We start from the raw sequence: 25,947 nt of genomic DNA, 5'->3' as shown, positions 1-25,947 counted from the left end.
AATTCGCTTATAATATTAAAAATAGTAAAAATTTATAAAATATTATACAATAAATAATCATGGAAAATTATATCATTTATATTATTATATTATGAGTTATAACATCATTGATATTATTATATAAGTTTTAATATTAATAATAAATCATTTATAGATCTTTATATGTAAATATATTATATCAGTGCTTATCAGATTTTGAAATTTTGTAGGAGTATTTAAAGGATTTCAAAATCTAAGAGAAATAAATACTTTATTTAAAAATTTGAAGAAATATAAATGAATTTCAAAATCCAAAAGTAATAAATATCTAATTTCAAAATTTTATGAGTTTTTAAAGCAAATTTCGAAATATCGTATGTATCCATTAGTATTTTAATTTTTTTTTAAAACTTAGTAATTATACCTTATTTTCCAGAGGATCAAATTATGTATTACTAAATAAATATAACAATAAATATTTGCATTTAGTTATGGTTATTTTGTTATTAAATGTAATATTTATTAAACTTGGTTATTAAAATTTGAACTAATTAAATGTAACATTTTTAAATAATTATGTACAATTATAAATACATTAGTCTATATATTATGCATGGAAAATTTTGTAACCTACTAAATTTTATCAAAATAAATTTAATTAGTGTTTATAATATTAAAATAAGGTAAAAAAAAAATTGAACCAAAAATTACATGAAACTTAGTAAAAGAATAAGCTCTAATTTGATAGTATTATGTAAACCTGTTATAAGTTATTGGAAATATTATGGTGTCACAATACCATGCAAAAAAATTATTATCAATTTGAAAGTAGATAAATTATTATTAATGATTATAATGAAATATCATAATTTAAATTCATTATTTAAAGAATACAATTTATTTTCGCTGGTGAATTTGGTTATAATAAATAAAAATAATAAAAATTGATATATTATTCCATTAATAATTAATTATTAAAGATTGTATCATCAATATTATTATACTAAGTTATGATATCATTAATAGTATTAAATTAGTTATAATATCACAAACCATTTAAGAATTAAAACACTTAAATATATATTATACATTGAATTTTATGATGATTGTTAACTAAATTTCAAAATATGTGAGAAATAAAAATTGTATTTTCAAATTTGGAAGAAATAAATATTAAATCTCGAATTTCAAAATCTTATGAATTCTTAATCTATATTTTAAAATTCTTTACTTATAAAGAGAGATTAAATGAAGAAGAAACTGTGTGAAGACTTGGGATGCATGGTTTAGTAAATATAAAGAATATAGTAAATGTGTTTAGTAAGTAGTAATTACTATTTACCTAATTTGATTTTATTTTATATAAATTCTTACTAAAGGGTAAAATTGTGAACTTGAAAGTGGATATTTAATTTGATTTTATTTTATATAAATTCTTACTAAAGAAGAAAACTGGAAACTTGAAAGTGTAGAAAAGAGAAGAATCATGGAGATTCAAGAACAGCCCCCTCACAATGATTTTAGATATTTTGGTGATCATTTCTTAAACCATTTTGTAGTAAATCTTGTTGTTTCCTATCTATGGAGGGACTAGAAGAAGGTACATATGTTACTACCAACTACTATTAATGACTTCGACCCAAGCCCAAACTCCATTCAAGGGCCCATAACTCATGGTATAGCGAGAAATTTCCAAGAAGAACTTAAAGATGCATTCAAGGAAGGAGAAGTAAAAAACTTGTTCACTTGGAAAAGAGAAGGCATGCCCAGGGATAACCTCGGGTGCTCAATATGTGTGTGTCATCTTTTTTCTTTAGCATGTGTAGCTCGTGTTTGTTCATGTTTTAAACATTGTAAACGTTCCTAATACGTGGCACTTGATCCACTTATCACACTTGATCACCAGGATCTTAGTTAGGCACTATGGAGAGGCATGGATCATGCTATAAATTCACCTCTCCTCTATCATTTATATTCACTTTGATGCTTATGGTAATTGTTAGATATATTATTTTTATCTCATCTTTATCTTTTATCTTTAATTAGTTTGTTATTATTTCTTATTTGTATTTTGGGCTTAGCCCGTATTTCTTCTATTATAAATAGAGGACCCTATGTGTATATTCAACATAAGGGAGATTAATTTCATATAAAGTTTTCACTATATTCAACATGGTACAATCAAGTGTTTTTAAGGAAAATTTTGTGTTGTCTCTGCCACTACACCTGTCATTGTCGGCGGCTTGCATCATTTACCGCTACCGACGACATCATTGTTATTTACCGTTGTCGGCAATGCCATCGTCTACGTTGTCGTCTACCATTACCACTACCGGAGTTTTAATTTCGACCAACAATCACACAGTTTTGGTCGTCTCAACCAGGCGACCATTGTGTCGTCAATGACGCCTTCATCGGAGCTATTATGCACTCTTAGCACCATTTGTAGTTGTGGATCTGCTCTCTTTCTGTCATGTGTGTGACACATCTTGTCTCCTCTTAGACAACGATTTAGAGCATCAAGGTCGTTCTTTTTTCTCTTTGAGGTTCGTTGTGCATTGTCGCACCTCTGTTAACTCTTTGGTAAGCGTACCAAATTGTTCAAGTAGTAAAACCGGTAAGACCGGATATCGTTTCCCAAGAGACTCGGTTAACACTTTACTATTGTATAAATAACTAACTAACTTAAGCTAAAGAATGGTTTCCTTTAATGTGAATTTGTGTAATGAAACTAAACATAATGCATAAATGATAAAGTGAACTTCTTGGGGTTAGAACACTTGAAAATGAAATGATTGATGATGATATGGAATGAATATGTTTGAGAATGATTTCAACTATTACACTCCTATGCAAATGCATAATCACTTCTTCTTCAATTAATTACTCTTGTGAACTTGCTAAGTTACTTAAACCCAATCCCTTGGTGAGAAAGCCTAGATTCACTTATTAAATCCCAATCCCTTGGCAACCTAACAAGTTCATTTGCATTAAGAAAAGAAGTTTAAGACAACCAAAGGTCTTAGTTATATCCCTAAACATTATTTCCTTTAGGTATTTAGTCCAGTCAAGGTTCACACAACATTTCCCAATATTAAGCAAACCCTAAAATCATGCTATGGTTGATCAAGTCATAACAAGCTTTAAGCAAATAACATAAATACTAGCAAGTAATGAAATAAGCATATTTTCATTGAAACCAAGTGCATTTACAAGTGAGTTTTACAGTTTACATCATTCCCCAACAAAAATAACTTAGCTCTCCATAGTCATGGAGAGCTTGAGCTTACAATGGAAGAAAATGGAGTACATGGAGACCCAGGGAGGAAGAATGGAGAGTTCCCACAGCCCAAAACTAGCTCCGAGAGGTCCAAAATTGTGTTTCAAAGCTTCAGTCGCCAAGAAGATGGTACCCTCGTTGCATGTGAGCCTTTTATAGGTCTAGGGTGCCATGTCAACAAAAAGTCGCGCCCAACCCCCTTTTCTGGGGCGCCCGGGTGCCAAAATTAAGCACAAACAGCGAGTCAAAGGGCGCCCAGCCCCCTTTAAGGGCACCCGAGCGCCATAAATAAGGTGAAACAGTGCATCAAAGGGCGCCCAACCCCCTTTTGGGGCGCCCGGGCGCCACAATTTGGCAAAATTGTCGAATTGAAGGGCGCCCAACCCCCCTCTAGGGCGCCCAAGCGTGAGCTTCTGGTAAAAATGCGAACTGAAGGGCACCTAGCCCCCTCTAGGGGCGCCCTAGCATGGAATCTGCAGTGAAACTTCTTCAAATATTCCTTCTGTAGGTCTTTCTTGGCTCCCCACTCTTGATAGTTTGGATTTCCTTCCAAAGCACAGAAAGTTCCTACAAATTTTGAGGAATTTGTGATGAAAACAAGTGTGTGTGTGTAACCTAAGCTGGAGTTATTCATAAAGTTAGATTAAAGAGAGGATTAAGCATGTTTCAAGCTTGAAGAGAGTTGATTAAGCATATAAAAACTTCATAAGGGATCAACAAACATGGCAAAATGTTTTCCTGAATTGCATGGAACCTTTCCTCACCAGAAGAAGTGTTTCACTCAAGCTCAATGGTGTATCAGTAGGTGTGTTGTTTTCAATCCACTATCACGATGTCAGACAAATCAACTTTGCCTTTCATTTCATTCCAAGTCAAACACATTCACATGCACATTATCATCACAAGGACTTTTTGAGGCTAGAGTTGTGGTTGGGCTAAGAAGAAAATTTGGTTTTTCTAGATACAAGGCACCTTGAGTTAAGAGAGCAGACAAATCAAAGCAGGATAACATCATTCTCTCTTTTCCTTCAAGACAATTGAAACCAATTCTCCACTCAGTTTCCAACTTTCATTCATTGTATTCTTTTTTAGATTTTGTTCTTCTTTCTTCTTTTCTTTTCCTTTCTTTTCTTGTTTTTCTCCTTGCTCCTTTGTAACATGATTTTCCCAACTACCCCAAACTTAGACCATTCTTCTATACCAGAAATGAATACTCTACTCAACTCAAGGTAAAGACGTCAAGGGTTTTCACATGAAGTTCAAGGTTCAAGGGATGAGAAGATACTTTTTCTTTTTGGGTTCAAAGGATTGACATTGGCTTATTTGGCTCAAAATGTAAAAGAAGTAGAAGACAAGATGGCCCTGATAATTTGTAACAAGCAAGTGAATAGTTCAAAAGAAGAAACTCAGGTAAAGTAAACTGTGATACCAAAGTGGTAGCATTCAACAATCAATTCGAGGCACAACATCTCACAGGTTAACTCACGGTTCCAAATTCTATCAAACAATTGCCAAGAATATTGACCACAATCAAAACCAATCATCTACCCAAAGCAATTATGAGCAACAACCATCTATACTTAATAACTCAACCAACATCATCTCAGCAGATCTCTAAAATCAATCAAATGAAATCAGAGTAACACATAAGATTTTCAATTCAAACCAAGCAAAAGTATAATTCCTTAAAACCAAACCATTGCAAACAAGTCATCAAACTAACCAAGTTCAAAGTTAAAAACAGTAAGTAAAATAAGAATGTAAAAACTGAATTTAAAAACATGATAGAATGTAAACGTTTCCACAATATGCAGTGCAGTGCTGATCCACAAGCCTCAATCATCATCCTCATCCTCATCATCATCATCCTCCTCCACCTCGGTCTCAACAATGTCTTCCTCCGCATCGGAATCCTCTTCTTCAGTGCCATCTTCCTCCATCGCTTGTGCTCTAGAAGATGTGCAACCTCCCCCGCTAAAATGGGCCTGGTCCCCAAGCAAGCTACCCTAGCAGCATAATTAACAGGAGTCATGAAATCAAGGTGGGAGGCCGCAAAAAACCTGCCTCATCATCTTTGCCTGTGCAAGACCGATTCTGTTGACGACCTTCACCTTTGCATCAAGCTGCAACATCATCTGCCGCATCTCAAACATCGAGAATGAATCTGACTGGGCAGGCTGAGGAGGCTGGTGACGCCCATGGGGATGCTGAGGTAGATCCTGCTGGGCGGGCATGTAACGCCTATGCGGCCGAGGAGGCTGAGGAGCAGGAATGGGTAGACCCTCCTCATCCAGCAAGCAATACTGCGTGTAGTAAGCATGATTGATGGTCTTGTGCGACCTCTCTAACGGTGCCTCCGAAGTGTCTACCCCAACTAGCGCGCATAAATGCATGATGAGAGAAGGATGCCAAGTGGAGCCTTTAGGTTAGCGGAGTGAGCAAAGTCAAAAATCTCCTGGGCAATGAACTGACCAAGACTAATCTGCCGGCCTTGGAGGATGGAATACAGTAGAACAGCCCGGCTAGTGACAAGGTCAGATACATGAGAACACGGGGAGATGTTGGCATGAATCAAGGCCACCCAGTACTTGCACAATGGGGAGAGGAATGAGCGTCGGACATTGAGGGGCTGGCCTTTGGTGTTGCCCTAAAAGTGGCCCCCTGGGACGCAAAGAACGCGCTCCACATCCTCAAAATCAACCGCCCAAAACTCAGCCGCACGGGCAACAACATACTCACATGAAGCAATGTCCTCGGGCCACTCAGTGTTGAAGAATGAGTTGATGGTGGCAGCATTAAAGGGGACCCGGTGACCCCTGACGTAGCTAAAGAAGGGCTCTTCCCCATCAAAAAAATTGCGGGCATTTGCGTAGAATTCCTTGACTATCGCAATGCTCGCAAGTTCAGGGTAGGTGAGGAGCCTCAACAAGTTTCTCCTCTCAAGCTCATCACCAAACTCAGGAGCCGCAAGAATGAGCCGCTCAACTCTCCTCTCCATAAGCAAACGACGGTTTTGGACCACCTCAAAGTGTTCTTCATTCTTCTTGGAGAGGAAGTTGTGGTTATAGATCTTTTGCTTCTTCTTCCCCTTGTCAATCTTATGAGCGAGTGTCTTGATTCTTTTGGGATTAGAAGATGAGGCCATACCTGTATACAAGTTTGAAACAAAGGGTTTTACATGTTAACTTTCAAGAGAAAAACCATTTACAACAAACATTCAATTTGGTGCACATGCAGGGCTTAACAAAGCACAAAATAGTGTGGAAACACAAAGGGAAACAAGAGAAAACATGCAAGAACTGCAAAAAATGCAGAGCTCAAAAATTGGTGCTGGAAAAGTCCAGTACAGAGCAGTGGCGCCTGGGCGCCTTATAGGGCACCCGGGCATGAATTATACAGAAACATGCTTGATGTTTGGGCTTTGCTGCCATATTTCAAATCAGGTTCAATTCAACCCAAAACAATGAAATTCAAAAATCTCCTAACTCTATTTCAATCCTCAATTCAGATTCAAACATTCACAATTTCACATTGCACAGATGCATCTTAGTAGCAGCAGATAGTTAATAAGCGACCAACAGAGGCATTGTGAAATTTGGGCTGAGAAGCAGATCAAACAACCAGAACCAAACACCATGGGTTAACATTGCAACAAGTATTAAAGTAGTCACAAAATTCCCACATCACAAAAGTGAATGAAAGCCAAATTTGAAAGTGGGATGCTGGAAACGGTTAAATGAATTATGGCAACAAAGGGAAATTGCAGCAACAATTGGGAGCACCTAGAATCAAACACTACAAGAAAAAAGCAAGTTATCTGCGAATTATTATATACGGATTCTGATCCGTATATAATATATCTATTATATACGGATTTTATGTACGGATATGTTACATACGGAAAATCCGTATATAATGGGAGAAAACGATTATATACGGAATTACCGTATATAAAGTCCCTATATAAGGTTGGCGGCTTTGCACGCGAAGCTACCCAAGGAAAAGCCGTATCTATTATCCGTGTGAAATGGAATAAAATTCTGATAATGCATAAATACAATTAAAAAATAATTAAAAAAAAATTCACACTTAAGCAATATTTCCCCCTTTCTCTCCAAATGTTTCCCCCTTTCTTTTTCAAATGTACTCTTTCTCCAGAAAACCTAAAACCTAGAATGCTCCCTCTTGCTCCTCCTTCGATTCTCTCAATCACAACATTATTCTTGCAACCGAATTCAAGTGTGGTAGTTGCATTTTGATCGTTTCACCATCACGACATTGGACGGTTCGAGCTTGTGAAAACCTTGATTACTTTGTCTGTCTGAGCCTCTAGCTGTGGTTGTCCTTCTCTGGAGCTCTCTTCCGTCTGGCTGTCCCTGTTCGAGTCCTCTCCACTTTCGCTGTCTATCGCGCTTTGGTTCTTTGTCCTCTCACTGTCTGGAGTTGTGTCGTTCATCAAACACTATTGTTGGGTTCGGTGCTGAAAGAGTACCTTCAACTGGTAAGTAAACCCTAATGGTGAGCAATCGATGAAATCTTTAAATACTTAGAATGGCGAACCCTAATCTTGTTGTTTATTTTTGTATTTGACACATTTGTGGTTCGGGTCGCAAGCCATGGTTGGAGGGTTAGGAAGCATCCGTTGCGGCTACTGTGTGGCGGTTTAAGAAGATTAAGGACGAAGACATATACTGTTTGGAGTTTCGAAGGCCTTTAGTGAAGGAAAAAAAGGTGAGTGAGTTTGGTTAATTCCTTCTGTAAATTCCCAATTTGGTGAGGATTGAAGTCTGCTATTTCCTTTGACGAGGATTGATCCTGTTGCATTGTTCTGTTAAATTCCTTTTCCACCTTTGTTTTGTTAATTTAGATTCAGAGGACCTTTTCTTTTCCCCCTTGGTAAGGAGCAAGTAAATCTGGTTTCATTTTCAATTAGTATGTCTGTTTCATATCATAGCATAATGATGATTCAGAGTCTTATCACTCAATTATAGAACCCTTTTTTCCTGTAACTTTGACAGTTTTCAATGCAGTACAAGATTAAGGTTCATTAAAATTTTAGATAATAAATAAGGTAAGTGCTTTGCTAAGTTGAGACAACATGGTTACAGGGTAACACATTAAGTTTCTCATAATCGGGATGCATAATGTGACACCTGGAGAAAATGTATTTTCAAGTTTCTATTATTTTCTTTAGTCTGCAGTCACTATTGTGAAATTTCAAAAAAGTCGAGGTAGTGTAAAGAGATAAAGAATGCAAAACTTTGCTAGAAATTCATCGCAGTAATGATAGTATAAAACTAAAACAAGTGTATAGAAAACATCTATTACAGTTATAAATAAGTGAAATTACAATGCATTCAAGTTCAAATTTGATTAAAAAATAAATTGATAGAATCTTGAAATGTTATTTGGAATCTGNAACCTGTTNTGACTCATATTATTCATATGAAGGGTTATTTCAACATAAGCAATGAAATAAAATATGAAGGGTTACTTTGGCATGGTTGNTCAGATATGGAGAAGATGAATACTTTAAATCTATGATAACCTTCTTTAAATGATCTTAAAAACAACAATTTCCCATTTTATAGCAATGTAGCATGTGTGATTTGGAAGCCATTTCAGAAGGAATGTAAAAATTCAAAACCATCATGCTATTGCAGTGGAAAAGTAATTTTAAAATTTCCTCACTATTCTATAAAGAAGACATTAAGTCTAAGTGTTTTCATTTTACAAGAGCACAATTGAGGTGCTATCAATTGTAACTACTGCAATTAGCATTTCCCTTTGCATCCTTATGGATTGTTCATGATATTCTGACAAGAAAAATAAACTTTGGACATGATTTCTTGAAACTTGTGGAAGCANACTTAACTCTTCTCATTCAAANTCTCTTCTATTTTTCTATTGAATATTCTTTATTTTGTTTTTGGATATGCAATTGACCTTTGTTCAAGTTCAATGTACAATTGCTTTAGGTAAATCTGGTTTCATTGTAAATATATATTAATAAGGGGGAAATCTGGTTTCTGTTAAATTCCTTTTCATTGTAAATCTGGTTTCATTGGATTATGAATGGTATTTAGTTCAGTGGGTTTGCTTAATGTTGGAAGAGAGCATTTCTGATGCATAAAGAAGGAAAGTTTAAGTTATTTACTTTGAAAAAACGTTTCTTTCAGTTAATTCAATTTGAGAAAGGTTCTGTGTCTGTCTCTCTCTCTACCATCTTTTGTCCTCACCACTATCTGACACACTGCTCCCCTCTATATGGCGTAAACTCGATATCTGATAGTGCAAGCAAAGCAAACCAAAGCAAGCACCCCACTTTTTTTTTTTTTGGAGTCTCTAATCTGAATCTCCCTCTCCAAATACTCAACTCTGCATTCCTCTTTGTCTGTTAAAATCTGTTTTTTTTTTACCTCTTCTTTTTGTCCTCCCACACCACCTTTATAAGCACCTCCTGTTAAGTGTTTCACTGCCTAAACTCTCCACCCTTTCCTTCTCTCTTTCTCTCTCTTCCTTCTTCACCTCTTTGCTTACTTCTATTACTCTAATTACTGTGATTCCCCTCTAAACCAAATCATCCTTTTCTTTCCTTCTAACCAACCATGTCTGCAACACAAGGTGTTTGATCCATGTCAGTTTCCTCTTCCTCTTCTCCAATTGACTTTGTAACCGGCTGAAATTATAAAAAAAAAAAAGAAGAAAGCTACAGGGTTTGTTTGTAGCTGTCTTCATTGATTATCTTCTGGCTGAGATATAGAGATGGTATCATTGATTATCTACAGGGTTTGGTAGCTTTTGTTTCAGTATACTGATATATCAGTGCACCACCAACTACAAGGTATCTTTGGTGCTTTATGAGGGACTTTATAAGTCACCTTCATTAAATATGTAATAAATGGCATAACATATGTTCCTTAGACTTTTTTTCTTATTTTTCACTTATTTCTATTTTATTGATTTGGTCAATTAGAAAACAACAGAGTGTGTGAGCAGTACTTGAGACTTTATACAGCTAGGATGTTACAATTTCACTTCAGAGTGCTTAATAATAATAATATAACAAATCAGAAAAAGATTGCTGGAAGATATTATCAAGTTCTTTGGCTCTTGGAATTGATTGCAAAAGTTGAACTTCTTTGACTTACACCAAGAAGTTAAACTGATGTTGATGCTGCAGAATTAAACTGATCTGGTTCTTTAGGTAACAATTAGATAATGGATGCTTGAATTGCGTATATGTGAGCATAGTTTAGAATGATGAATTTCTTTTTCTCTTTTAATAAATAAAATCCAAATAGTTTTAAAATAATGGAAGCAAAAACACTAAAACGCATTTGTCTCTGCAATATATAATGTGTCTGTTAGATGATAAATAACTAATTGGTTTGGTTGTGCCATATGGCTGGCAGGGATGTCAGTAGTTCAACCCAGTTCAACCCATCACGGGTTGATGGGCTGACTCTCTTAAAGGATAATTTTTTTTTTCAATTTGTTTTATATGTTATTTAAGTACAATAAAGTGGACTAAGTTGACTATTGTTTTTTTTTATAACAGTACAATCAAATTGTTAACCTATTTCACCGTACATTATTATAAAGATACTAGTTGAAAGTTATAGTGTTAACCTATTTCACCATTTTAACATCTCTACTTTTGCTAATTGTTTCTTGGCATGTTTCATGTTCCTATGAAAATTATAAAATATGAAATGACCATCACAAGTAACACATTTCTACATGAATTTGGAATTGGGAAGGATCAGCCCTGGGGGCAGAGGTGNGTCAGGTTTTAGNATTNGAAGTAGTTTAGTAATCCAAAAAAGCTTCAAAGTTTGTTCCAAGATAATCTTCTATTTGGTTATCTTGATTTTGAAAGTTTTATTGGTGTTAGAAACTAGTAACATGTGGGTTTGTGATGGGCTGTGTTTCAAAGTTGTAAGTTTTTTTAGGCTTATTCAGCAGTAAGTCCTAAGAATGGGGACATACAGGCTGAGGACTATAAGTTGGATCATGGTTATATGATTAAGACTGTAATTCAAGTGCTGGTAGGTTGGATGAAATTAAACCAATTGATTAAATTAGTTGATACTTGACTTATAAACCTCAAGCTTGTGAACAAGAACATTATCGAAGAGATGGGGGGCTTCGATGTCCATGTTTAAAGTGCGATTGTACAAAGATTATGAACGAAAGAGTTGTGAAGGTTCACCTTTACAAAAACGGTTTCAAGCCTAATTATTTCATTTGGGATGATCATGGAGAAACCATGCCAGAAGCTGATTTAGATAATCATGTCACTTCGAGGGGTGTGGAGACAGAAGGTGAACCAAATGAACAAGTTATGACGATGGAAGACATGGTCCATGATGCTCTTATGCAAAGACAACCCTTCCAAGCATCAAATTCTTCTAACATGGAAGAGGCTCCAAATGAAGAAACTCAAAGGTTTTATAACCTCTTGTTGGAGGCAAATATGCCTTTGTATGAAGGAGCATCAGATTCCACATTATCAATGTGTGTGAGGCTTTTAGCTTGCAAGTCCAATTGGAATGTTCCTAACCAATGCTTAGATTTCATTGCAAATATGGTTTTGGATGCAACACCCATCAAATCTGGTTTGCCGAAAACTTTCTACGATGCAAAAAAGATAGTGTCAAAGCTGGGATTACAGTTGCAGAGGATTGATTGTTGCGTGGATGGTTGCATGCTATTCTATGATAATGATTATGGAAAGAATGATGGAGCATTGCTTGAATGCAAATTTTGTAGGAAGCCAAGGTATCAACAACACAAGACAGGAGCAAGTTCTAAAAAACAAGTACCTGTTAAATCCATGTTATATTTGCCAATAATTCCAAGACTCCAAAGAATGTATGTCTCAAAAGAAACAGCAGCAAAAATGACATGGCACCACCACAACAGGTCATCAAATGGGGTTTTGCGTCATCCATGCGATGGAGAGACGTGGAAGCACTTTGATAGAGTACATCCTGATTTTGCCATTGAGCCACGAAATGTTCGACTTGGTTTATGCTCCGATGGTTTTAATCCATATGTGCAGGCGTCAAATATACCATATTCATGTTGGCCAGTAATTGTGACACCGTACAATCTTCCTCCCGATATGTGCATGTCTGTCTAAACCGTACATGTTTTTGATTTGTCTCATTCTGGGGCCATGCAATCCAAAGGTAGGCATTGATGTATACCTAGAGCCCTTGATAGATGACTTGAAAAAGTTGTGGAGTGGTGTCCTAACATACGATATTTCAAGGCGACAAAACTTTATCATGAGGGCAATGCAAATGTGGACAATTAAAGATTTTCCTGCTTATGGTATGCTTTCTGGATGGAGCACCCATGGTAAATTGGCTTGTCCACATTGCATGGAGCATTCAAAGGCTTTTAGATTATATCATGGGCGAAAAAATTCGTGGTTTGATTCCCATTGGAGGTTTTTACCAAATGACCATGCCTTTAGGAGAAATAGGAATGCTTTCAAAAAGGGGGAAGTGGACATGGAAGACGTGCCACCTTATTTGACGGGAACAGAAGTTTGGAATAGAGTTTTCTGTTATCCTAAAGTAACGGAAAATGGTGCATCAAGAATAGATGGATATGGTGAATGGCATAATTGGACGAAAAAGAGCATCTTTTGGGATCTACCATATTGGAAGGATAATCTGTTAAGGCATAATCTTGATTTCATGCATATTGAGAAGAATTTCTTTGACAACATTTTTAATACTGTGATGAATGTCAGTGGGAAGTCAAAAGACAATGAAAAGGCCCGAATGGATTTAGGTTTGTATTGTAGACGAAAAGACTTGGAGCTCAAAACTCATAGTAATGGAAAGATGTACAAGCCAAAAGCTAATTATACACTTTTAGTTGACCAATCAAAACAGGTCTGTCATTGGTTGAAAGATCTTAGGATGCCTGACGGATATTCTTCTAACTTGTCAAGGTGTGTTGATGTAAATAGGGGAAAGGTCATTGGGATGAAAAGCCATGACTGCCATGTGTTTATGGAATGCTTACTTCCTATAGCGTTTAGTTCTTTACCGGCTCATGTTCTAAATCCAATTACAGAAGTCAGTCATTTCTTCAGAGATTTGTGTTCTACAACATTGAATAAGGACGACCTTCAGAAGATGGAAGAAAAAATTCCTTTCATACTTTGCAAGATGAAGAGAATATTTCCCCCCTCATTCTTTGATTCTATGGAACATCTCCCTATACATCTTCCATATGAGGCAAGACTTGGTGGGCCGGTCCAATATAGGTGGATGTACCCATTCGAAAGGTGACAACATCTTGTTGTATTGTTGACTTTAGACGCCATATTTCATGATCCTAACATAACACTTTTGAAATTGTAGGTTCATGGGATATGCTAAACATTCAGTTAAGAATAAAGCTAGGGTTGAAGGATCTATTTGCGCATCATATTTGCACAAAGAAACAACTCATTTTTGTTCCCACTACTTCAAGAACTTTATGTTAACACCACAAACAAATAGAAATGAAGTAGGCATTGAAATTGAAAGGACAACTTTATCAGTGTTTGACCAAGGTGGTCGTCATTCCGGGAGGGAATCAACTCATTGGCTAAGTGACGAAGAATTGAGATCAGCTCATGTTCATGTCTTGATCAATTGCAATGAAGTTCAACCCTATCTTGAGTAAGGCTCCTTATAAATTGCTTTTCTGAAGTTGTTGTTGTTATCTATTTCAATGTCGTATATAAGTTATATACGGAAAAATTCAGTATATAACTTTAGCTACAGTCACTTTATATACGGATTTTTGACCGTATGTAATCCGTATATAACCACATTTTACATACGGATTTTTAAGGTTATATACGGATTTGGGTTGTATGTAATGGACATTTTTCTTGTAGTGAAAATAAAATGCAACTTAGACTCCCAGTCAAAGTCCTCAGAATGATGGCATTGGTCAGCGCATATAAAACTGCAAGGAAACCTAAGTCTCCTACATTTGTGGTTTGAACACTTGGGCCAGCTGCTAGCCACGAAATTTGTATAATCAAAGCATTTTCAAAAGCGTAAGCACAGATAATTAAACAAACATGGCAGATTAGGCAATGCTAACTATAGACAATGAAAACTATAGACAATGAATATTGACGCACCATAAACAATAGACAACAACACATGAGACAAGAAAAGTAAAAAAAAAAACAAAAAACAAAAGACAACCTACTTGAGTTGGAGAGTTGCTTTGCAAAAGTGAGGGCTTGAGGAAGCTGGAGTGGCCGTGCATGGTGAGGAACGTGACTTCTTGGGGGAAGCGCGGGTTTGCAGAGATTGGGGGGAAATGGAATTGGAAAATGGGTGTTTGGCCGTGAGAGAGTGGACGGTTTGGGGGAAGGGTTGCGGTTTCTTTGTGGGCTACGTGTGTGCTGGTGGTCAGAGTTAGAGAATGGTGAGGAGGAGAGTGGGTGTTTGGCCGTGAGTGGGAAAGTGGAAATGGGCGGTTGTGTGTGAATGAAATGGGGAAAGTGGGGTTTTTGGGAGAGTGAGAGCGTGATAAAGAAAGTGGGTCGTGGTGGTTGGGGGTGTGAGAGCCTGTGAAATTGAAAGGGAAAATGGAGCAGAGGTGGCTGGTGACTGCCGTGAGAGAATGAAAATGAAGGTTGGTTGAGAATGGTGGAAGTCGTGAGTGAGTGGCTGTCGTGGTGGTTGACGGGTGGGTGAGAGTGTGGAATGGGTTGCAGAGTGGGGCAAATGGCAAGTGTGTAAGTGGAGAGGAGAATGGATGAGTGTGTGAGAGAAGGGTGTGGTCGTGAGGGGTAACGAGAGTGTTTGGAGTGGTGTGAGTGAGTGGGAGAGACTCTGAGAGGGAACGAAAATGGTAGAGTGAGGTGCAGGAGGAGGTGCTAGGTTTTGGGCGTGAGAGAGTGAGAGAAGCACTAGGGTTAGAAAAACTTTGAAATGGGTCAAAGTTGTGCAGTCCAAGCCCACTCAGATTTGAAAATCTGCAACTCCCACGCCCGGGCGCCCTTTGGAGGGGCTTGGGCGTGAAAAATTCCTGGGAGAACAGCACAAAAGGGCGTTGGGCGCCCTCTAGGGGCACTGGGGCGCGAGTTCTATAGATTTTCTGTAGAATTTTCCAGAAAACAGTTTTAGTCCAAATCAACTGTGATTTTTGATTTTAGACACTCCTAAACACTCAATTCAACCCAGATAAATGTGTTTCCATTATACGAACTTGCTCAAATCCTTAAGGAGTGAAATTGAGTGCAAGAGTGACAAATCAAGTGTCCACTTCCAAGGCTTTCCAACTCTCCAACTCAAAGGTCAACTTTTGACACAAAAGGCATACCTAAACTTGCAATTCATGGCAACACAAGTTTAAACACACCAACACACAACTAAGCTAATTGAGCTACACCTATTCATACCAATTGAACACAACGTTCAGTATGACACCAAGATAGCTAGGTACCACTACTAACCTAAGATGGAAATCACAACTTCAATTCAAAAACACATTTCCTAACACAATGAATTTGCACATAAAACACATCAAACCAACTTCAAACAATCAAAACACACCAAAATAACAAAATAACACAATAAAAGGGATAGAAAATTGGGTTGCCTCCCAGCAAGCGCTTGTTTAACGTCATTAGCTTGACACCATGATGCTCAGGGTCAACCAACTAAACACTTGTGTTGAGCCGTTCAATCTCACCACCTCAGTAATGCTTGAGTCGTTGCCCATTGACTACCCAACTTCTTTGTGGGTCATCAGAGGATGGATCTATCAACTCAATTGCTCCATGTTGTTTGACATCTTTGATAGTGAACGGACTCGACCACTTTGATTTCAATTTACCCGCAAAGTGTTTGAAGCGGGAGTTGAACAACAAGACTTGCTGACCAGGATGGAAAACCTTCTTCACCAACTTCTTGTCATGATAGAACTTGACCTTCTCCTTGTAACTCTTGGAAGAATCATAAGCATGAAGGCGCATCTCTTCAAGTTCAAGGAGTTGCCTCTTTCTTTTCTCAGTAGACATGGAGGGGTCAAAATTCAAGAACTTGAGGGCCCAATAAGCACGGTGCTCTAACTCCACCGGCAAGTGACAAGCCTTCCTATAGACAAGCTGGAAAGGAGATAGCCCCACTGGAGTCTTCATGGCAATTCTATATGCCCATAGGGAATCATCTAGCTTTTGAGACCAATCCTTCCTAGAAGAAGCCACAGTTTTCTCCATAATCTTCTTTATCTCCCGATTTGAAACTTCAGCTTGGCCATTTGTTTGTGGGTGATAAGGTGAGGCCACCTTATGCTTAACTTCATAGTGCTTAAGCACCTTGGCCAGTTGATCATTGCAAAAGTGAGATCCTCCATCACTAATGAGGACCCTAGGAACTCCAAACTGGGTAAAGACTTGTTTTTTCAAGAACTTGATTACTGTGGAAGCATCATTTTTAGGACAAGCAGTTGCCTCTACCCATTTGCTCAAATAATCAACAGCTACAAGAATATACTCATTGTTGAAAGATGGAGGAAGAGGGCCAACAAAGTCTATGCCTGAACAGTCAAAGACTTCCACCTCTTGAATCATTTGCAAGGGCATTTCATGCCTTCTTGAGATACTCCCCGTTCCTTGGCATTTATCACAACTTCTAACATAATGGTTAGAATCCTTCAATAGGGTGGACCAATAGAATCCAGCTTGGAGAACTTTAGCAACTGTTCTTTCTCTATTGAAGTGGCCTCCATATGGAGAGTTATGACAGTGCCATAGAATACCTGTTGCCTCCTCACTAGTGACACATCTCCTCAATAGGTTGTCAGCTCCAATCTTGAACAAGAAGGGGTCATCCTAGATAAATTGCTTTGGATCATGTAAGAATTTCTTCTTTTGGTGCCATGATAGATCTTCTGGTATGACTCCTGCTGCCTTGAAGTTAGCCATGTCAGCAAACCATGGCCTCTGTTGAATATGCAGGAGAGTCTCATCTGAGAATGATTCACGAATCTTTTCTTCCTTGCAAGTGACTTCTTCATTAATGAGCCTAGATATATGATCTTTAATCACATTCTCACTTCCCTTCTTGTCATGTATCTCAACATCAAACTCTTGGAGTAATAAAACCCATCTGATTAGTCTTGGTGTGGAGTTAGGTTTGGTGAGAAAGTACTTGATGGCAGCATGGTCGGTGTAGATGATCACCTTAGACCCAATGAGATAAGGTCTAAATTTCTCCAATGCATAGACTATGGCAAGAAACTCCTTCCCTATGGTGGCATAATTGAGTTGGGCACCATTCAAGACTTTGCTGGCATAGTAGATGGCGTGAAAGATCTTCTCTATTCTTTGGCCAAGAACAACTCCTATAGCATAATCGTTGGCATCACACATCAAATCAAAGTCTTGGTCCCAATTGGGAGCTATGATCACTGGGGCTGAAATCAACTTGTTCTTCAAAATTTCAAATGCCTTTAGGCATTCGTCATTCATGTCAAAGGGTGTGTCCTTCACAGGGAGATGCTCAAGGGCTTTGCAATCTTGGAAAAGTCTTTGATGAATCTTCTATAAAACCCCGCATGGCCAAGAAAGCTTTGAATGCCCTTCACATTGGTTGGTGGTGGAAGTTTTTCAATTACCTCCACTTTAGCTTTATCCACCTCAATCCCCTTGGATGATATCTTGTGCCCTAAAACAATGCCTTCGGTCACCATGAAGTGACATTTCTCCCAATTGAGGATGAGATTGGTTTGGACACATCTTTTCAACACAGTTTCTAGATTAGCCAAACATCTATCAAAGGAGCTCCCGAACACAGAGAAATCATCCATAAATACTTCTATACATTTCTCCACAAGATCGGAGAATATGGCTTGCATGCATCTTTGGAAAGTGGCGGGGGTGTTACAAAGCCCAAATGGCATCTTCCTGTAGGCAAATATCCCAAAGGGGCATGTGAAAATCGTCTTCTCTTGATCTTTGGGGTCCACAGCTATTTGATTGTAACCTGAATATCCATCCAAGAAGCAATAGAAAGCTTGACCTACTAATCTCTCTAGCATCTGGTCCATGAAGGGAAGAGGAAAATGATCCTTCCTAGTGGCTTTGTTGAGCTTCCGATAGTCAATACACATTCTTCAACCGGTGACAGTTCTTGTAGGGATCAACTCATTCTTCTCATTACAAACCACTGTCATACCACCCTTCTTGGGTACTACTTGCACCGGACTCACCCAAGTGCTATCAAAAATGGGATAAATAATTTCGGCCTCAAGAAGCTTTAGAACCTCCTTCCTCACCTCCTCCTTCATAATAGGATTAATCCTTCTCTGAGGTTGGCTCACAGGTTTGAAGTCTTCTTCCATGAAGATCTTGTGCATGCAATAGGTGGGACTTATCCCTTTCAAATAAGAAATAGACCATCCCACAACTCCTTTGTTGTTTTTCAAGACCTCCATCAGCTTCTTCTCTACATCAATTGACAAGGAGCTACTAATAATAACTGGTTTGTTGTTACCCTCTTCCAGAAAAACATACTTTAGATGAGAAGGTAACATTTTTAGCTCCACCTTCTTCTCTTCAACAATATCATGAGTCTTTAAATCTTCAATTTTCTCCTCATGAGATGGGATCTCCTTCAATACATCAAGATTTGTCAAACAATCATCAAGAATTTTGTCTTCTTCTTCATTAAGAGACTGCCAAGCATCAATGAGGGTTTTCATAAGAGGAAAAGAAATATTTATCTCCCTCTCCACTCTAGTGCAAACTTCATCAAGAACATCAACTTTGAAACACTTTCCCTCATCACTAGAGTGGGACATGGCCTCAAAGACATTGAAATTCACCTCTTCATCTTGTACTCTCACCTTGAGCTTGCCATCATCAACATCAATAAGCACTCTTGTCGTCTTCATAAACGGCCTTCCAAGCATGAGAGGTACATCCACATCCGCCTCCATCTCCAAGATGACAAAATCCACCGGGAAAACAAAATTATCAACCTGAACAAGAACATCCTCCACTACACCATGGGGGTATTTGATAGATCTATCAGCCAATTGTAGAGTCATCCGAGTTGGCTTGAGTTCTAGCTCTCCAATCTTCTTGAATAAGGAAAGGGGCATCAAATTGATGCTAGCACCCAAGTCAATCAAAGCTAGCTTCCCTATGGTGCAAGGGATAGTGAAACTACTCGGATCTTTGAATTTTCGGGGGAGAAGATTCTGGATGATGGCACTGCAGTTGCCTTGCACTTCAATAGTTTCCTCTCAATGTATTTTCTCTTTTTTGTGAGGAGTTCCTTCATGAACTTTGCATAGGCCGACATTTGTTGAAGTGCTTCTAAGATGGGTATTTTTATCTCCAATTGCTTGAAGATATCCATAAACTGCCCATATTGTTTCTCCTTTCTAGAGTAGATTTTTGGGTAGGGAAATGGTTTCTCAAATTCTTTCTTCTTTTCCTCAACTCCTTCTTTCTTTTTATCTTTTCTTACACTCTCATTTTTTTTCATTTTCATCCTCTACTTTTCTCTCCTATTTCTCTTTCTCATTGTTTTTCTCTCCACTCTCTTCTTTTTCCATCTCTTTAGCTCTCTTATCTTTTTCCTCTGTCTCCCTCTCCACTAACACCTTACCACTTCTAGTAGTGATGACTTTGCATTCTTCCTTTGGATTGGCCTCAGTGTTAGCTCCAAAACTCTTATCAGATTTCTCTTCAAGCTTTTTGGCCAATTGGCCCATTTGGATCTCCAAGTTCCTAATGGAGGCCTCTGTGCTCTTGTGGTTGGAAATGGAGACTTGCATGAATTGTTGAAGAGTGTCCTCCAACTTAGAAGTTCTATCTGATATAAAGGGGTGAGGTTGATATTGTTGTGGTGGTGGTCTATTTGATGGCCCAACTTGTCTTTGGCCCATACTTGGGTTCGGTCTCTAACCTTGGTTGTAGTTGCTTTGCCGATTTTGATTACCCATATAGTTCACATCCTCTTGGGTATTGGCTTGTTTAACACACTGACCTCTTGCATGTTCTCCACCACACAACTCATACCCTAGATGGTGGGTGTGTGACACATTTTGGAGCCCTTGTAGCTGAGAGACCTTGTTCATGAGAATATCCAGTTGTTGAGTCATTATCTTGTTTTGAGCCAAGATAGGATTCTTAGACTGTAGTTGTAAGACACCTTTTTGTTGCCCCTCTCATTCTGTGATTCACTATCATTTGCAGCCATGTTTTCAATGAGCTCATGGGCTTCTTCTGGGGTCTTCCAACGGATGTTTCCTCCAGCTGAGGCATCCAATATCAACTTAGTTTGGGATCTCAATTCTCCCAAGAACATGTTCAGAACTGTAGGCTCATTAAACCATGAGTGGGTGTCTTCTTTAGTAGCCCCTTGAATCTGTCCCAAGCTTGACTCAGCGTCTCACTAAAATCCTGCTAGAAAGATGATATCTCACACTTCCCTTTGTTTACTTTGGATTGAGGGAAGTATTTGTTGCAAAATTTTGATACCACATCGTCCCTTGAAGTGAGGCTATTCTCAGCAAATGAATTGATCCATGCTTTGGCGTTGCCTCCAAGAGAGAATGGAAATAGGCTGAGCCTTATGAATTCGTCAGGTACATCTTGGACCTTCACCGTGTTACATATCTCCAGGAAGCCGGTGATGTGATTGAATGGATTCTCATGTGTCAGGCCATGAAATTGATTGCTCTGCACCAGATGAATGAGAGCAGGTTTCACCTCTATGTTTGGGGCATTGATTCGTTGTCGAGCAATACTATTAAATTGAAGTGGCCCTTAAAAAACAGAGTAATCCTCCAAAGTGCGTCTAGCTTGCCCATCACCATCACCATTCCTATTATCAGCCATGTGTTCCACTTCCTGCTCAGCTGCAGGCAAGATGGGTTGCTCAGTAATCACAGGAATGGGAGAAGTTTCTCTAAATGCCTGNTTTTCTCTTGTTCTTCTACTATTGTTTCTTCGGGCAGTCTTCTCAACTTCAGGATCTAAGAGGAGGGGCTCAGAGGATGGTGTGTTCCTAGTACGGATTATGCCCTGCATACACTAGAGACAATAGTACTAGAGCACCAAGTTAGCCCACAAATAATGAAAACAAAAATTATTCATAGTAAAAAGAATATAAGAATCAAGCCTAAATGGGTTAGAAATCACACAAAAGTAAAGTGGTTACACCGAGTCCCCGACAACGGCGCCAAAAACTTTTTAACTCTTTGGCAAGCATACCAAATCTTTCAAGTAGTAAAACCGGTAAGACCATATATCGTTTCCCAAGATACTCGGTTAACATTTTACTATTGTATAAATAACTAACTAACTTAAGCTAAAGAATGGTTTCCTCTAATGTGAATTTGTGTAATGAAACTAAACATAATGCATATATGATAAAGTGAACTTCTTGGGGTTAGAACACTTGAAAATGAAATGATTGATGATGATATGGAATGGATATGTTGGAGAATGATTTCAACTATTACACTCCTATGAAAATGCACAATCACTTCTTCTTCAATTAATTGCTCTTATGAACTTGCTAGCTAAGTTACTTTAACCATCCCTTGGTGAGAAATGTAAGATCCGGGAAAATATGAGTTTTAAAAATAAAAATAATTTTGAGACTTTGAATTTGTTATAGAACATAATTTTTATGTTATTTCTTTATTTTTATATTTTTGCCTAGGGGCAAAAGGGTCTCTTACTTTTATTTAACTAGTGTAGAAATTAATTAAGAGAGGGTGTAGAAAGGAAAAGTCTGCAAATTAAATAATCTGGATATTTAATAAAATAATATTATGTAAATCTTTTAGAAGATTTAGTTGTTGTTATTTTAAAAATTAGTTAAAAGAGAATAAGAGACATAATCTTGGTGGGTTTAAAGATTAAAGGAAATATTATATTTAGAGAAAATCATTACTAGATATTTTAGATTTTAAAAAGATTTGGTGGTTGATGATATTTTAAAAAGTAGTTAAGATAGAATAAAGAGGAAATCTTAGTGGTTTTAGATATAAACTGAGAGATTTTATTTATATTAAAAGGATAGAGATAGAATAGAAGAGGATAAAAAGGATAAGAGTAAAAAGGAGTTAGCATTTTGTTACCCTAAAAGCAAAAAACGAAAATTTAAAATATAAGGGAGAGAAAATATGTTTTCTGAGAGAAGATAGAGTAGAGAACGGGCATAAAAAATAGGAGGATCATTGGTAACGTTGTGAAGCTTTCTTGTTGATTTTGGAAACAAAAAATAGTACGACACCAAGTAAGGGGAGGAACCGGTTATATTGTAACACATGATTTGTTTGGGGTTTTGATAAGTGTTTTTATGTTATAGGGAAATATTTTGTGATGTGGTATAATATTTGTTCTTTGCTTGTACATCATTGTAAGGGGAGTGATTAGAATTATCTTGTATATGTAGGGTAAGGTGTGTTGACGTTTTAGCTTCGTTGTTGTAGTTGTGATAATTGTTTTGGGTTGTGTTAGACGTTGCTTTGATGATGAGTTTTCTTTTGTTTTTATGTCATGGTTCATTTTGACGGTGTTGTATTATCATGTACTCGGAGTGTGTTATGCGTAAAGGATGCAAGTTTGGGGAGTGTCTTGTTATAGTGAAGATGAGAGTTGTTTCAACTAATCCTACAAGGATTTTATTTATGTTGCATGATATTTACGTGGTGTATGTGAATATTTTATGAAAGGAAAGAAGGGTTTAAATTCTGGATGGGTTTTACCGTTTGGAATTTTAGAAAAAAATAGATTGAGTGTTAAATAATTTGAGTGGGATGTGTAGTAATTGTAGAAGCAGCGTGAATGAGGCATGGGTAATAGTTTTCCATATGTAATTCTAAGTGAAATATGTGTACAAAATAATTTAATATTTTAATATTAAGATGATTTTGATGACTTAGGTGTTGTATTTAAGTTAATATCTTATGTTAATATATATTATATATTATGTTAATATATATTATATATATAATACTTTGGATTTGCGTAAGTTAGTATATCATATTAATCTAGTATAGACTATTAGGTATAATAGAAGGTGACGTAGCTTTATATATTATATATGTATGTATAATAATATATTTTGGTGGACGGGTCAACAAAAGAAAGTAATAAGGGTTTGTTTCTTTCAAGGCAAAAGTTATTTTTTCTATAAAAAGTTATATTACATAAGTTTTCTTCGCAGGTTATATTTCATTCTAGTTTTCTTTTTAGGGAATTATTATGTATATAGAATAAATATTAAAAGTTGAATATTTTTATATGTTGTGATATTTAATCGTAGTAATTTTATAGGTTTCTATGGTGATTTGTTCAATGTTATGATGTTGTATATGAAGTCTTATTTTATATGGTGTTGTAAAATCCTGTGTTTGATGAGTTGATGTTTGTTATTGATATGTTAACGACTATTATTGAGATTGTGTTTTGAGCCTTGTAATTGGTGTGCAATGCATGTTATGGAACAATATGTATCTTATTATGAGTGATGTTATAAATCTGGTGATTTGTGATTAGTGACTTAATGTATAATGTTGAGACTGCGTATGAAATGTGATGAGAAAGACATGTTAAACATTATGATGATGGAACACTGTATATTTTGAGAATGGTGAGATAAATCTTATGATTTGAGGAGGAATGCATGTTATTGAGAATGTGTACTGAGTTGTGTTGTGGACATGAAACTATGTTATTTCCCCGTACTGTCGTCGGTCATGTGTGAGCTTTTCGTACTGCGCTACGTTAAGAATGTGATGTGTTGGACTCTCGTTTAAGAGATAGTGATTCGAGTGTCACTTCCCTCTGCGTGGGGAGGTGGATGTCTCGCCCAAAAGACTTCGGCTCGTGCTTAGTATAGTGCACTGGTGCGCGTGGTGTCAGTGTTTTTACTTGTTAGTCATTGAGAAGTCGGGGAGATAGGTCAGAAGTTGCGATGGAAGACGACTCGAATTGCCCTGTTGAGGAACAGGTACCTGTTAGTGATAACAGGTCATGACGACACAATAAAAGGAAACAACATTGGGTCATGAATGGATTGGTTATGATATTGATGTTGTGATGGAATATATTATATGTTTATATTACTCTCTGATTAAAATGAAATATGCTTTATTGTGTGTTATGATATTTCTGGTTGCTCACCCTGAAAGTTGTTGATGTGGTTTTCACCTACGATGATCGTACTTGTACGGGAGTAGATGGCATTGCAGATAAAACTGGACAGGAGTAGCTGATGTGAGAGTTGGGACATTTGAGTTCGGGGATTTATTTTTTATTTTAAAAGTTTTCCAGTTTGATTTTTGTATGTAAAAGTGAGATTCTAAGATTTTCAAACGATATTTATAGTCATGATTTAATTTCGCCTTTGAATTGAATGTATTATAGAAAGGTTTTGAAAAAAAATTCACCGTGACATTCTGAAAAATCGGGGTGTTACAAGAAAGCCTAGATTCACTTATTAAATCTCAATCCCTTGGCAACCTAACAAGTTCATCCGCATTAACAAAAGAAGTTTAAGACAACCAAAGGTCCTAGCTCTATCACTAGACATTATTTCCTTTAGGTATTTAGTCCAGTTCAAGGTTCACACAACATTTCCTAATATTAAGCAAAGCCTAAAATCATGCTATGGTTGATCAAGTCATAACAAGCTTTAAGCAAAGAACATAAATATTAGCAAGTAATGAAAGAAGCATATTTTCATTGAAACCAAGTGCATTTACAAGTGAGTTTTACAGTTTACATCATTCCCCAACAAAAATGAACTTAGCTCTCCATAGTCATGGAGAGCTTGAGCTTACAATGAAAGAAAATCGAGTAGATGAAGACCCAAGGAGGAAGAATGGAGATTTCCCACAGCCCAAAACCAGCTCCTAGAGGTCCAAAATGGTGTTTCCAAGCTTCAGCCGCCAAGAAGATGGTACCCTCGTTGCATGTGAGCCTTTTATAGGTCTAGGGTGCCATGTAAGCAAAAAGTCATGCCCAACCCCCTTTTCTGGGGCGCCCGAGCGCCAAAATTAAGCACAAATAGTGAGTTAAAGGGCGTCATAAATAAGGTGAAACAGTGCATCAAAGGGCACCTAACCCCCTTCTGGAGCGCCCGAGCGCCACAATTTGGAAAAATTGTCGAATTGAAGGGTGCCCAGCCCCCCTCTTGGGCGCCCAGGCATGAGCTTCTAATAAAAATGCGAACTGAAGGGCGCCCAGCCCCCTCTGGGGGCGCCCCAACATGGAATCTGCAGTGAAACTTCTTCAAATCTCTCTTTTATAGCTCTTTCTTGGCTCCCTACTCTTGATAGTTTGGATTTCCTTCCAAAGCACACAAAGTTCCTACAAAATTTGAGGAATTAGTGATGAAAACAGGTGTGTCTGTAACCTAAGTTGAAGTTATTCACAAAGTTAGATTAAAGAGAGGATTAAGCATGTTTCAAGCTTCAAGAGAGTTTATTTGGTAAGAAAATTGCACCATATATAATGGTAAGAATTACTGTTATCAACGTCCTGTCTCCTCTCAAGCAACTATTTAAAGCATTGAGGAAGTTGTTCTTTTTCCTTTTTCAGGTACCTTGATTGGAGAATCTTAGATTTTTAAGGTTTCTCTCTCTTGTTCATCAATGACTTCTTCCATTCTTGTCTCTTC

At 37.4% G+C, this 25,947-nt stretch overlaps 1 long non-coding RNA gene across 1 annotated transcript; it reads left to right on the top strand.

Annotated features, from left to right (window-relative positions):
* Positions 1–7,369: 7,369 nt before the first annotated feature.
* On the top strand, positions 7,370–24,677 carry LOC111240749. The gene is made up of 3 exons (XR_002666294.1): positions 7,370–7,760; positions 7,874–7,990; positions 24,506–24,677. It is a non-coding gene; the product is annotated as an uncharacterized LOC111240749 (long non-coding RNA).
* The last annotated feature ends 1,270 nt before the right edge of the window (positions 24,678–25,947 follow it).

This window comes from Vigna radiata, unplaced genomic scaffold (assembly GCF_000741045.1).
Source record: "Vigna radiata var. radiata cultivar VC1973A unplaced genomic scaffold, Vradiata_ver6 scaffold_298, whole genome shotgun sequence".
NCBI lineage: Eukaryota > Viridiplantae > Streptophyta > Magnoliopsida > Fabales > Fabaceae > Vigna > Vigna radiata.
Note: the sequence above shows the minus strand (reverse complement) of the source record. Positions and strands in the feature narration are given on the sequence as shown.